A 12,119-nucleotide genomic window follows, 5' to 3' on the forward strand; every position below is an offset into this window, starting at 1 on the left:
TTTTTTTGTAAACTAGTTTTTATGATGTAAAAATCGAAATAAAGACTTATGAATCTGAATCTGAATCTGATTCTCAAATTGCGATTAGCTAAAAATCACAATTTCAGAATCGCAAAACTCTTTTTTTCATACATAGGCCCTTTTATGTCTGAATCCCTTCCACTTTTTAGCAGTTTCAAATGTGACATCTGAGTGGATTTAGAAGAATACATTTCTTTAAGTTTTGTGAAAGAACGATTCTGGTTTGCTTGATACAAAATGTGCTCCTTAATTTCAACATCATTGAAGATAATCAGGATCATTTAGGGTATCTTAATGTTTGGGTGTCACTGGAAAGACATGATCTTCAATTCATTGTTCGATTCCTTCAATGTCAGAATTTGAGTTAGACTACATAAGTTAGATAAACACAAACTGCTTTCAAAGTTGCCTTGAATTTCTTTTATTTCTGCCACTATTTTTGTTAAATAAATTAAGTTATCTTGTGAAAAGTCAACTGCTGATCTTCAGCATCAGAATGTGCTGTCTCCATTTAATCAAATCGGATGAATAACAAATTACATTTCTTATTTACTTCATCAAAGTATACTTTTCTTGTAAAGGAAGATTGTTTTTGCAATTTGTTCAGTTCTCGTATTTTTAGCCAGATATTACAAGACTATCGTTCTGAAGTCCTCTCTATCCAAGGAACCTTGTTGAATCCTATCAGATCAGAAAAGCACTTGATAGACCAGGGCTTAGGTGATAAATATGATGTGATTTTACTAGGTCACATTGCAATATACAGTCTTTCTGTCCAGTTGATATGTTGGAGGTCTGGGCGATGCAAGGATACGTACCCACAGGTGTAATCTCATAAGCACACTGAGAATGCTGGCCAATCCACTTACCCAGAAGGCAGAATCTACAATGTTTCCTGGCCTTGAGTACGCTTGTGGAAACCAAGAAAATTCAGTTGTAGTGTCAACAGAGACAAGCGTCTCTGAAAACTCCTTGACCTGATGTGTTTCACTACCACATAGCAAAATAACAAGCTCTGAAGAGTGCAACCAACTGACAGTCAGGGTGAAAAGGTAGTACCACAGAATAATTCTCTGTCGAAAGTGGGTAATACCGGAACGTGTTTTCTACTGTACTCCAGGGGCACTGCATTGTCTCCTCTGGTAATGGAACTCATTGAGGCAAATTACACTGAAAATAGAGTGGTGTGGAAGTGTTAACTCTATTCATAAATTTAAAAAAAACATGCATTTGCATTGCCAAGACAAACACCAGCATCTACATGACTACTCACAATGTAGGAATAATCTCAAACCAATGTGTCATCCAATTGATGAGGTAAAACGCTGAGTATATACCTCTGAGGGACAAAAAATCTAAATTAAGCAAAACGGTCCAAGAAATGAAGGTATATGGCTAAAGTGATTCAATCATTGGTGATAAATATATACTTCATATGCATCGCGTTTGCAAAAGCTACAAAAGGGCCTGGGAACAAAGAGAGGAATGCTCAAAATGTAGTCACTTAAAGTTATCTCTGATGCTGGGTTCACTGAGATTGAAACTAGAACTATGTAGCCCCACTAGAATCCTCTGCAAGCAGTATTTAATGGAATAATGTCCATGCATATGAAGATTCTCTATTGCTTCAAGGAAGCTATAATGCCAAATAAGGAGGAAAAGATAGTGTAAAGGGAAAAGCGTCATAAGCTTAATAATAATAATAATAATAATAATGTCATTTACAAAGCACCTGGTTACTGCTACCGAAGTGTCCCTGCACTAAGCTTTCACTCTCAGAACCTGATGGGTACGCGCAAAAAAAGACCATTCAAGTCAGTCTGAACAGCCAGGTTTTTAGGTTTTTTAGAAAGGCTAATTCGGTACTTCCTGTCTGAGAGGCAGAGAGTTCCACAGCTTGGCTAGAAAACAAAAAGAACATCCTCCTATGCTTGCCCTATTCACCATAGAGATACAGGCTAAGAAGGCCTCTGTGATCTGAGATTTCTGCCGATAAGGATTAACAAAAGAGTGCAGGTATCGAGACCTTTCGTATTCAAAATTCTATGGGCAGTAACACATAGCTTTAAAGGACATGATTTTTTACAAAGGGAGCCTATTACGTTTGGCGAGAGCTGGACCCATAGGCAAACACCCTTGGGAGATTCAGCCGCAGTTGAGCTGCCGCATTCTGCGCTCTCTAGAGTCTCAACAGTCTGGATTGTGAGACTCCCAGATACAAAACATTGCAATAGTCCAGTCTGGAGATTACCAGAGTCTGGACTACTGACTTTCTCGTGGCTTCCAGAAAAAGTCCCTGGAACTTTTTTTAGAGGTTTCAAGGTCCCAAAGCATTTTCCAGCTAGATTAGTTATCTGACTATCAAGCGAGAGCCTTGCATCAAACCAGATGCCAAGGTTCATGACTTTTGCTTTAAGTTCAGGTAGTGGCCCAAGTTAATCTGCCCACCAGGCAGAGGACCACATCGCTTACCTAGGATAAGGACCTCCACTTTTCCTGCATTTAGCTTACTTAAGACAGCTGATTTCCATTCACTCAGCCAGCTCTGACAAGCAGGATCTTAGCAGAGCTGCTGTATTATCTTTATCCTTTGACAGAGTGATAATAAGCTGTCTGTTATCGGTGTATGACACAATGTTAAAGCTGTAACACTCGATGATATCAGCTACGGGTGCATATAAAGAATAAATAGAGTAGCGTTCAATGCTGTGCTCTGAGGCACCCCCTGCTGAAGCGAAAAATGTTAGATGAAAAAGGGTTTTGAGCTATCTGGAAAATGTGGTTCTGTAAGAAGGAGGCTAGCCATCGCTGGGCATTAGCTCTGATTCCACTGTTCCACAGCCGTTCAAGCAAAAGGCTGTGGGACACAGTATTGAAGGACGCACTATGATCCAGCATTAGCAATTCAGTCGTATTGCCACCATCAGCAACATTCCGGATGTAGTAAGAGGCTAGCAACAGCTCAGGCTCTTAATGGGTCCCATGGAGAAATTCCTCTGCTTTAATAAAGTCCGAAAGCTGTTGAATTATACACTTCTCTGCTACTTCAGAGAAAAAAAAGGAAGATGAGAGATGGGACTAAACTTTTCCGGCTTAGTGGGGTCCAGCAGAGGCTTTTTTTATTTGTGGTACTGAAGTAGCATGTTTCCAGTGAGAAAAAGTTATAGCTAGAATTCGTTTTCTTAAATACTTTGTTTCTGACTAAATACCCTTAAATGTCTTAGATATAGACATATATTAAACAGACACTCTAACATATCATGATAGACAAAAAATACTTATATTGATCAAATTATTATTATTTTTTTTTTATAAAAACAGTTTCTTTTTGCTTTTTTTCCTTTTTTCTAAATTTGGTATTAAAGTGAATTAGACATTGATTTGATTGTGTATTGAGATTCCAAATATTTCTTGCATATGAATGAATTCAAGTACAGACATAAACATATACAAATCCTCTATAATAGACGAGAAACGTTGACTCAGGCAGTGCGGCAGATGTTTCCAGCTCAGAGGAACTCAACCCAACTCAATATAGCTGTGAGTCTTGCAGCAAGGGTAATATTGCATCCATGCCTTGTTCCAGGACAGCGGGCAGAGCAGGATTGTATGGTGCATCTGATTTAACAGCTGTCAGCATTGGAAGTAATTTCACATAGTTAGAGGATTAAAGCTGGAAAGCCCTACCCCATCCGCAGTCGGTTCAAACCAAACCTCAAGACACAGGGCGTTTCTAACTATCTCCGGAAAGGTGGAATAGATGGAAGACATTTTGTCGGAGAAAAACTGAGCAACATGTTACATCCTTCCTCTGAGGGGATATTGGATGCTGAAATGCCATCTAAAAAGGATAACAACGTTACGATGGAGAAGATTGTCAGAGAAGAGTTTTGAGCGTGTTCGATTTTACTAGCATAGAAATCGCGACGACTGGCCCTGATCTGTTTGCGATATTCCTTCAAGGCCACTCGATAGTTGTCTTTACTGATGGAATTAAAGTTTCTGTTCCATGCATGTTCTGAACCTTTACATGACTTTTTTTTAGCACGAGTAGGTCCTTATTGAACCATTCCATGAGGGGTTGGTTTGTCTGACAGCGTGCTCTATAGAAGGTGCAATTTGAGCAAGTGCACCTGTTATTCACCCCTCAAGTTGCAACTTGGCTATGTCTACACAGTCCATCAAAATAAGATGGTATGGGGACAGCACCTCTGTGAAGGCAGCAGGGGTGACCTTTGCCCACTTCCATATCCTGATCTGCTTGCCTGCATTTCATACTTGCAATGGTATGGTCAGATAGATCTGTAAAGGTATAGGGTAATGGTGAGACCATAGGAGAGGAATAGGTGGGTACACCAGTAGTCTGGTTGAATTGGAAAAAATGCAATCAAGGCAGCAGCTGACAAATACAATTCATCCTCTGAATGAAGATTAAGGTCTCCTATAACGATAACATGAGCCTATCATGAAGAAAATGAAGGTAGCTTGCAGGCCTAAGATAAAGAAGAGATGATTTTCACCTTAAATGCGATTTTTCACATAAGTAGTTAAAAGATATTGGAACAAATAGACAGATGGTATTAGGTAAATATATTGTACAGAATTGGAAGTTTGTTCAAAGTTCTGACACACTGCTAAAAGGTGGTCCAGACAATTAACTCAAACCGTTTGTGGAACAAACAACAGAACAACAATACTAACAGACAAAAATTCAAGCTATAGCACATCATTCAGAAGGCTGAGAGTCATACATAGAAGAGTCTCGGAGAGCATATCCAGAACTTGGGCACAAGAGGAGATCAGCTGACTGCTCAGCCCTCTCGACAGGTTGATCCAACTAGAACTTTCTTCTGTTCCTTTACTTGTCAAGCTATGTTCTGAGGAACTAGTGGTGCAAAGTTTGTCTTACACTACAGACTAGATAGTGATTGGTGACATCTCTTAATGTGCTTCCCATATATTTCCCACAGACCAGCCAGCACAGGTTTTAATTAGCTTCTGCTTGCATTCTGCTAATCATCTCAGAGTATTCTGGTTTTAGTCCTTCCAAGATGGCACAAGCCCTGACTCATTGCCATGAGTTCCTGATCCACACAATAGGGCTATCTTCTTGAAATGCAACTCCAACTATACAAACCTTCCCTGACTGGCTCTGGAAAAAGGAACCTCTCAACTGAAGCGGAGACCGGATGGGTGGGACAGATCCCATTGGAAGACCAAAACCTCAACAGACAAAAAGACATAGGACTCATTGTGTGGCATCCGTATGAGGAGTCCAGCTCAGTCCTCTACCTCTATATGGCCAATAGAATGTTGGGACATCTTTATACATACTTTGTAGGCCTGTGATCGTAAGTAGTTACAGAATTTGTTTACATGTGCGTATTACACTTTTGAAAAGGCTGAGGGATTACAAGTTTTATGGCTACAAGGTCAATGGCATTTTGTCATTACATTTATTCACGCGAATATAGCTCTTTGTCCCGCAGTCTTTTTTCCCGCATGAAATCACAACGCGGTCGTTAACACAACTGCGTTGTGATTCCACATACCATTACTCCGCAAGTCGGAACAACGACTTGCGGAGGGGGGGGCGCTGGATGTTGGAATAGTATAATTTACTATTCCAACTCCAGTCTGTGCGGATACTAGGGAAGGTGTTGGATTTTAAATCCAACACCTCAGGTTCATGGTTTGACTTTAGCAAAGATCACATTTTTGGCTCCTGCTGTCTGGCTTTAAATAGGGAGCTACAATCTCCTGCAGAGAAGAAAGGATTTGGTGAAGAGTGAGCTGCTGAGTTTGAATTGAGGCTTGGACACCAGTGTGATAGACGGGTTTATGACACGCAGTTCAGTTCCTTGTGCGATGGGAAACTTTTGCTCACACTCTACATAGTGAGAGTTGAAGGATAACCAGTCCTTGAGTTTCTGCGAACTTTGTTGACCTCTGTTGATAAACTAAATTTTTTAAAGGTCTGGTGGATAAACTTCTATGCAATAATACTTAGCAATAGAGTCAAAGATTTAGAAACAAGCCTTATTTTCATCTAATGTAAGACAAAAATATAGAACAATATGTATGAACACTCATAAGACCGTGTTGAAGTTTGATGACAAGAGATTACCATGATTTCGTGCAAAGAAGTCAAAGATAGACTTTTTGGTAAGTTCCTCATGAGTGTTTAATTAAACTACTAATTGTTGTTCATGTACCACAATCTTTTGTGGACTGTTAGACTGGGCATCTTTTGGCCTGGTTTTCTCTGTATTTTTGCTTCTAGCCTCTTGTATTTGATTGTGTGCTGGGCTTAGTTTGCTGGTGTTTGGATTCGGGGCATTTTACCACTGATGACTTGTGCTAAAGCGCATGTGTGTCTAAAATGTAATGGCATTTGGTTTCTCCATGATTTGCATATTTGATTTACTAGTAAGTCCCTCATACAGTGCACTACATGGGCCTAAGGCCTGTCAACCAAATGCTACTGGTGGTCCTTCAGCGCTAATTGTGCCACCACATGAGTAGCTCTCCAGATATGTCTCAGACCTGCCACAGCAGGGAATGTGCGCACAGTTTTTAACTGCCATGTCGACCTGGCAAGTACACTTACTTGCCGGGCCAAAACCTTCCCTTTTACTACCTGTAAGGCAACCCTAAGGTAGGCCCTAGGCAGCCCCATGGTCAAGTGCTGGGCATTTATAAGGTGGGACATGTGCGTTTAAGTTTCACATGTCCTGGTAGTGAAAAATTGCTAAAGTCATTTTTCACTACAGCAAGGCCTAACTCTCCCATAGGTTAGCACTGGTGCTGCCCTGTTTCATTTTACACAGGTGTTTTCTAATAGGGAGTTGATAGAAAATTGGAATTTGATGTCTCTAGACACACAATTTAAAAAGACATCTTTTGGTGAAGTTGGTTTTTAAATTGCAAGTCTGAAAATGCCACTTTTTTAAAAAGTTGGCATTTTCTTACCTTAACCATTCAGTGCCTCTGCCTGTTCCTAGAATAGACGTCTGGGTTGGATGACAGTTGGGCTTTGTGAATTCACTCTAGGCAGGCACACACGAAGGGAGCTGAGGTGTGCCCTGCATATCCTGATGGACCATCACCGAACTGATGGGTCTTGCTGAGCTAGAGCGGTGGGAGGAGTTGACACTTGCACCTGAGTAGGGTTGTGCATGTCCCAATACAAATAACTGCATAATCCCCTGTAGGCTGTGGCTATAGCCAGAGCCAGGAATGACAGGGTCTAGTGCACTACATGGACCTTTCTTTGAGGTCTTCCTACTTCATATGCCAAAATGGGTATAAGTACTGGAGCTCTGACACCATAATTAGATAAATAGAAACATTTCTTTACTGACAGCATTCTGCCAGGAAGAAGAGTAGTTGGACTGCCAGGAGGAACGGCCACTTTGCTGGTTGCTTTGCTGTATTGGCCTGTTGTCTGCCGCTCCTCCACTTTCTCTTGGATGTCAGAGAGAGGTACCGACGGACAGAGCGGGGCCTCATATTCCCGAGCGGATGCCGGGTGAGGTGAGGTCATTTCCCACGCAAAGCGCGGATTAAGATAGAATGCACTTCTTCCTTGTGAACATTGGGGCTCCAAGTTCCTGGTAGATATAAGTATTCTTATATATATATTTTTGGCACCTAATTTCATTTACTCGAAAGCACTTTCACTTTATCTTGTTGCAGTAGCTCATCAGCTAGGTCCTGACGAAAGCCGGATAAACACTTCCAATTTGGCTGAAACATGTCGACCGTCCTGCACAGCGCCACAGTGTAGTTATATATTCAGACTACCAGGCGTGATTTTAACCTTGGCACTCAGATAAATCCTATTAAAATGTTCTTCTTGTCTGAGTCGTTAATTTTAAGTTTTCACCACAGCACTGCACCACACACCCTGAGCACTACCCTTTGAGTAACAGTCTGGCTAGAGTCTCTACTCCATATCCATATCCGCACCATCATCTGATGGTTTGGGCGGTTGATTGGATGAAATACAAATACCCAATATGATGAGACTCCGCCAAAGGGTGGTCTGATGGGAATATCTCAGCCAGCTGTAACTCTTTTACTATTTTGCATGATTCCCTTTTTTCTCAGGTACTAGTACAGCAACATACATGAGACCGGTCATTTTTTCTTTGTTGTGTATACTGTTGTCTGCCGCTTCTTGCCTGGGAGTGATAGGGCTGGATGTTACTCTCTGCATTCGGCTTTCTATAGTTTCTCCAAGGGCTTGAGTTTAGCATGCCTCCTATTGGAGGTCCAAGGGCCATCATAGACTTCATCTGCATTTTGCTACAAGTACCAGGGCTCCTCCGTTGTGAGTGCGGGCCTGCCAATTGATGCCGAACCCAGTCCTGAACAATTGGAGGTGATTCTGGTGCTGCAACCAAGAAATCGACGCATCAACTCCAAGCGTCACTTCAGAACTGGTGCATCCCTGCAAAATAGATGCATTGTCATTGCCTGAACCGAAGTCATGGTCCCCGCTCACTGAGTGTGCAATGCAACAACCGCAACTTACAACACAAGCCCTGGCGGTTCCGCAGTGCCTCCTAAGTACCACTGTTGCATGAATCTCGGGCACTACTTCACCAAAGTTTGTGACACATTGCTTTGACTCTGACACAGTGCCTGTGGCCTGGTAGCACAATATCAATGCCATGAAATCAATGCACTACACTGTGACATCAATGCATCAATGACACTGCTTTGCCTTCAGAGCCCGAGGTTACGCACCTGCAACCAACAGATCACCTCCCTATCGCCCGCATCATCCGCAGGCATTAGCATCTTAATGACCCAACACCGCCTCCAGAAACTGATGCATCACTTTGCTATAGTGACCCCTCACTTCCTTTGTGCAGAGCATCATACCCGGGTACCAACATGCCAACGACCTACATAGCAGTAAAGGACCGACGCATCACCTGACTTCCCGACACCTCACCTCCTCTGTGCCTCACACTATTTCTGACTTTGTGACGCATCCAAGGTACTGTATTGGGGTTTGTGTGACTCCTTTAGCTGGCCCATGCTCAATCGCAATCGGACTGAACTTGTGGATTAGTCTCGGTCAAGTGGATCAAATAGCCCCAGTTGGAGCTATTGTTTTCTAATTACTAAACTGTATTTAAATATAAAAGGATTCATATATCTTGGCCTGTGTATGTTGAACATCATATCATTCTGGTTTTGTTTTGCTCAGATAAATATCTGTTAATGTTCTAAGCTGGTGTGGAGTACTTTTGTGGTGCTTTCACTGTGTTACTGTGTGTGTACAAATACTTTACACATTGCCTTTTTAATTTAGTCTGACTGCTCTGTGCCAAACGACCCAAGGGTTTGCACAGGTAAATTTAGTGTGTACTACTCTTAGCCTGACTAGAGTGTGGGTCCCTACTTGGACAGAGTGCAAATCACTGCCAACTAGAGACCCCATTTCTAACATAGACCCACATAATTGGGTAACTAAGAGGTTTTACTCCACTCCTCAGGAATTTCTGGTATGAATAACTCAGTTAAACATGTAAGATGAAAATGCAATCCAGGTGTTCTCAATGCTACCAGTTGACCTTGTTTCGCCTTTATGGTTTCAAATTTCATTTCTATCTGACCCTCACTCCCTCTCTTGACCCTTGTTTGGGCACTTCAAAACTGTGCGTGTCACAGAAAGCTAAGTCAGTATTGCCTGAAATTAGGCCTCTATTAAGCTATGTACAATTCCTGGAGAATCGTGAGAAGCTGACATCCCGTTCAAAAGCTTTCCTTACACAACATCCTGATTAGCATACACATGTGAAAAGGCTAAGAGTCATCCCATCCTTTGTGATAGCATCTGTTTTACAGTCTTGCCAGTCATTGCTTCTCTCAGGCTTCCTGTGAGCAGAGTCAGGTCTACCATCTTTGAGCAGGAACATATTCAGCACCTGATTGGAGGAACAATTGCTAATAGTAAGGACAAACCCAGCAAATTGATGGAATTTAACTGCAAAGGCTTAGAGGTAACACAAAAGGATCATTTTGTTTCCAAATTAATGAATGTAGCCCAATATTTAACCAACATTTTCCTGCAACATTTAAGTAGATGTTTAAACAATATAAAAACAATGATTGCATGAACTCTGTAGAGTTTTCATGTCCATATTTATGAGGTGCCTCTAAATAGAAATTCGCTTATTAGGAAAGGTCACAATGGATTATAAAGTGAAAAGACACTTTGTAGCTCAGGTAACTGCAAGGCTTATTTATGGGGAGACAGATAAAAAAATATAAATGTAAAAAAAAATTATTCTGGTATGTGTTGCTGCAGTGTGTTAGACAAAAGCCAGTCAGGCTATAATGTTAAAATAAAGCCACGCTTTGACAATCACTCATGTGAGTGATGTAAATGTAAATTGTAGCACATGTGTCATTTCACTTTTGTGCCACCAATGTGTTTCCTGCAACATGTTAATAGAGCCCTACATAAGGTCTACAAAGCAAGTTGGTAGGGCCAATCCCTCACACATTTTAGCTCTCAAAGCACATGCACGGGAAAGGTGAACAGGAGTACATTCCCCAGTCCTCCAAGTCAAATGTTCCAGTAAAACCTGACCAAAAAAATGGAAAGCTACTGTAAGAAGTTGGGTTGTTCATTGAGGGGGTGTGGAAGCCCCACTCAGGCATTAACCATGATCCTTATCAGGGTGAACCACAAAAGTCACTAAATTAACCTGTGGCTAACTCTCTGGTACTTTGGCACAAAGCAGTCAGGCTTAACATAGGATGAAAGTGTGGAGTATTTATGCAGCACACAACCTGTAATAAGTGAAAGCACAACCCAAGAAAAATCCCAAACCAATTTAGAAAAATAGAGTACATTTTAATAAATAAAATGATATTAGAACAACAGAAATCCAGTATGAAAAACTGGAGATATGCAATATCAAAGATTTTAGTATAAACAGCGCCTAGAAACACAAAGTGCCACTCGCGGTCATCTAGTCTTGATAGACCAGGGAAAAGTCACAAATTCAGGCTGACCGCAATGGAGTGTGGCTGGATTCAGGGACAAGGATAGTCCAGCTGAAAAAGTAACCTTCTCAAAGTCCTGTGCAAACATTCCTGTTCACAGTGGAGGCTGGAACGAACAGTAAGAGCATAATGGATAGTCGTCACTGAAGCACAAAGAGCAGCCCTGTTGGCACAGGCTGTCATTGCTTTAGCACAAAGGACCAGTGTGCATCACGGACGGTTACTGCTGGGGGTTTGCGGTGGCAGTCGTCACAGGCTGCTGTTGCTGTAGAGGGAAGTGCAGATCTCAATTTGTTGATCATCGTTGGGTTCAGCAGAGCTTCATGGTGGCGGTCATCACAGGCAGCAAAGTCTCGGTGTGAAACCTGTTCACTGTAGCCTAGAGACCAAAACTTCAGGAGTTCACATTTCTTCTTAGGAGGAGCTAAACTGATGCCAGCAAAGGGTCCAGGACCTGGGTAGGCACCTTCGGGGATCAGGAACTCACCCCAGCAGTGGCAAGCAGGACTCAGGCAGGAACCAGTTGCAGGTCCAGTGCAGCAGGTTGTCTAGACAGTTACAGGGAGGCCTCTCTAGCGTGTTGTGGGCCTGTAGCTCAGACTGGAGGTCAGTCAACTGGCCCTTGTAGTCATTGTGGTTAGCTTAGGAGGAAGGGAGGAGATCCAGTCTTTCTACTCAATGAGCAAGGCAGTGCTCAAGCAGTGGGGCAGTTCTCCAGTAGCACAAAGGCTGTTCTCTGGGGGGCAATGTAGTCCTTTTTCTGTAATGTCCACAGGTCCAGGAGTGTACTGAAGAGTGGTCCTGTTTGTCCAATAATTATACCTGCTGCCAGCTTTTGAAGTGTAGGGATTCACTATAATACCACCTTATCTGGTTCTGGAAAGTTCTTTCCTTCCCCTGTCAAAGCTCCAAGAAGTCTGGGATTACAAAAGACATGTGTCAGGTTCCTTTTTGGATGCTTGAGGCAAGCCCTTTGAAGTGTAGGTTAAACAAGTCACAGCTGCAGCCCCAGCCACCCCAGCAGGATGACCCATCCTGCCCACACCGGGCCCCCTTTGTGTCACTGT

Source organism: Lissotriton vulgaris, chromosome 1_1, assembly GCF_964263255.1.
Source record: "Lissotriton vulgaris chromosome 1_1, aLisVul1.2, whole genome shotgun sequence".
NCBI classification, from domain to species: domain Eukaryota; kingdom Metazoa; phylum Chordata; class Amphibia; order Caudata; family Salamandridae; genus Lissotriton; species Lissotriton vulgaris.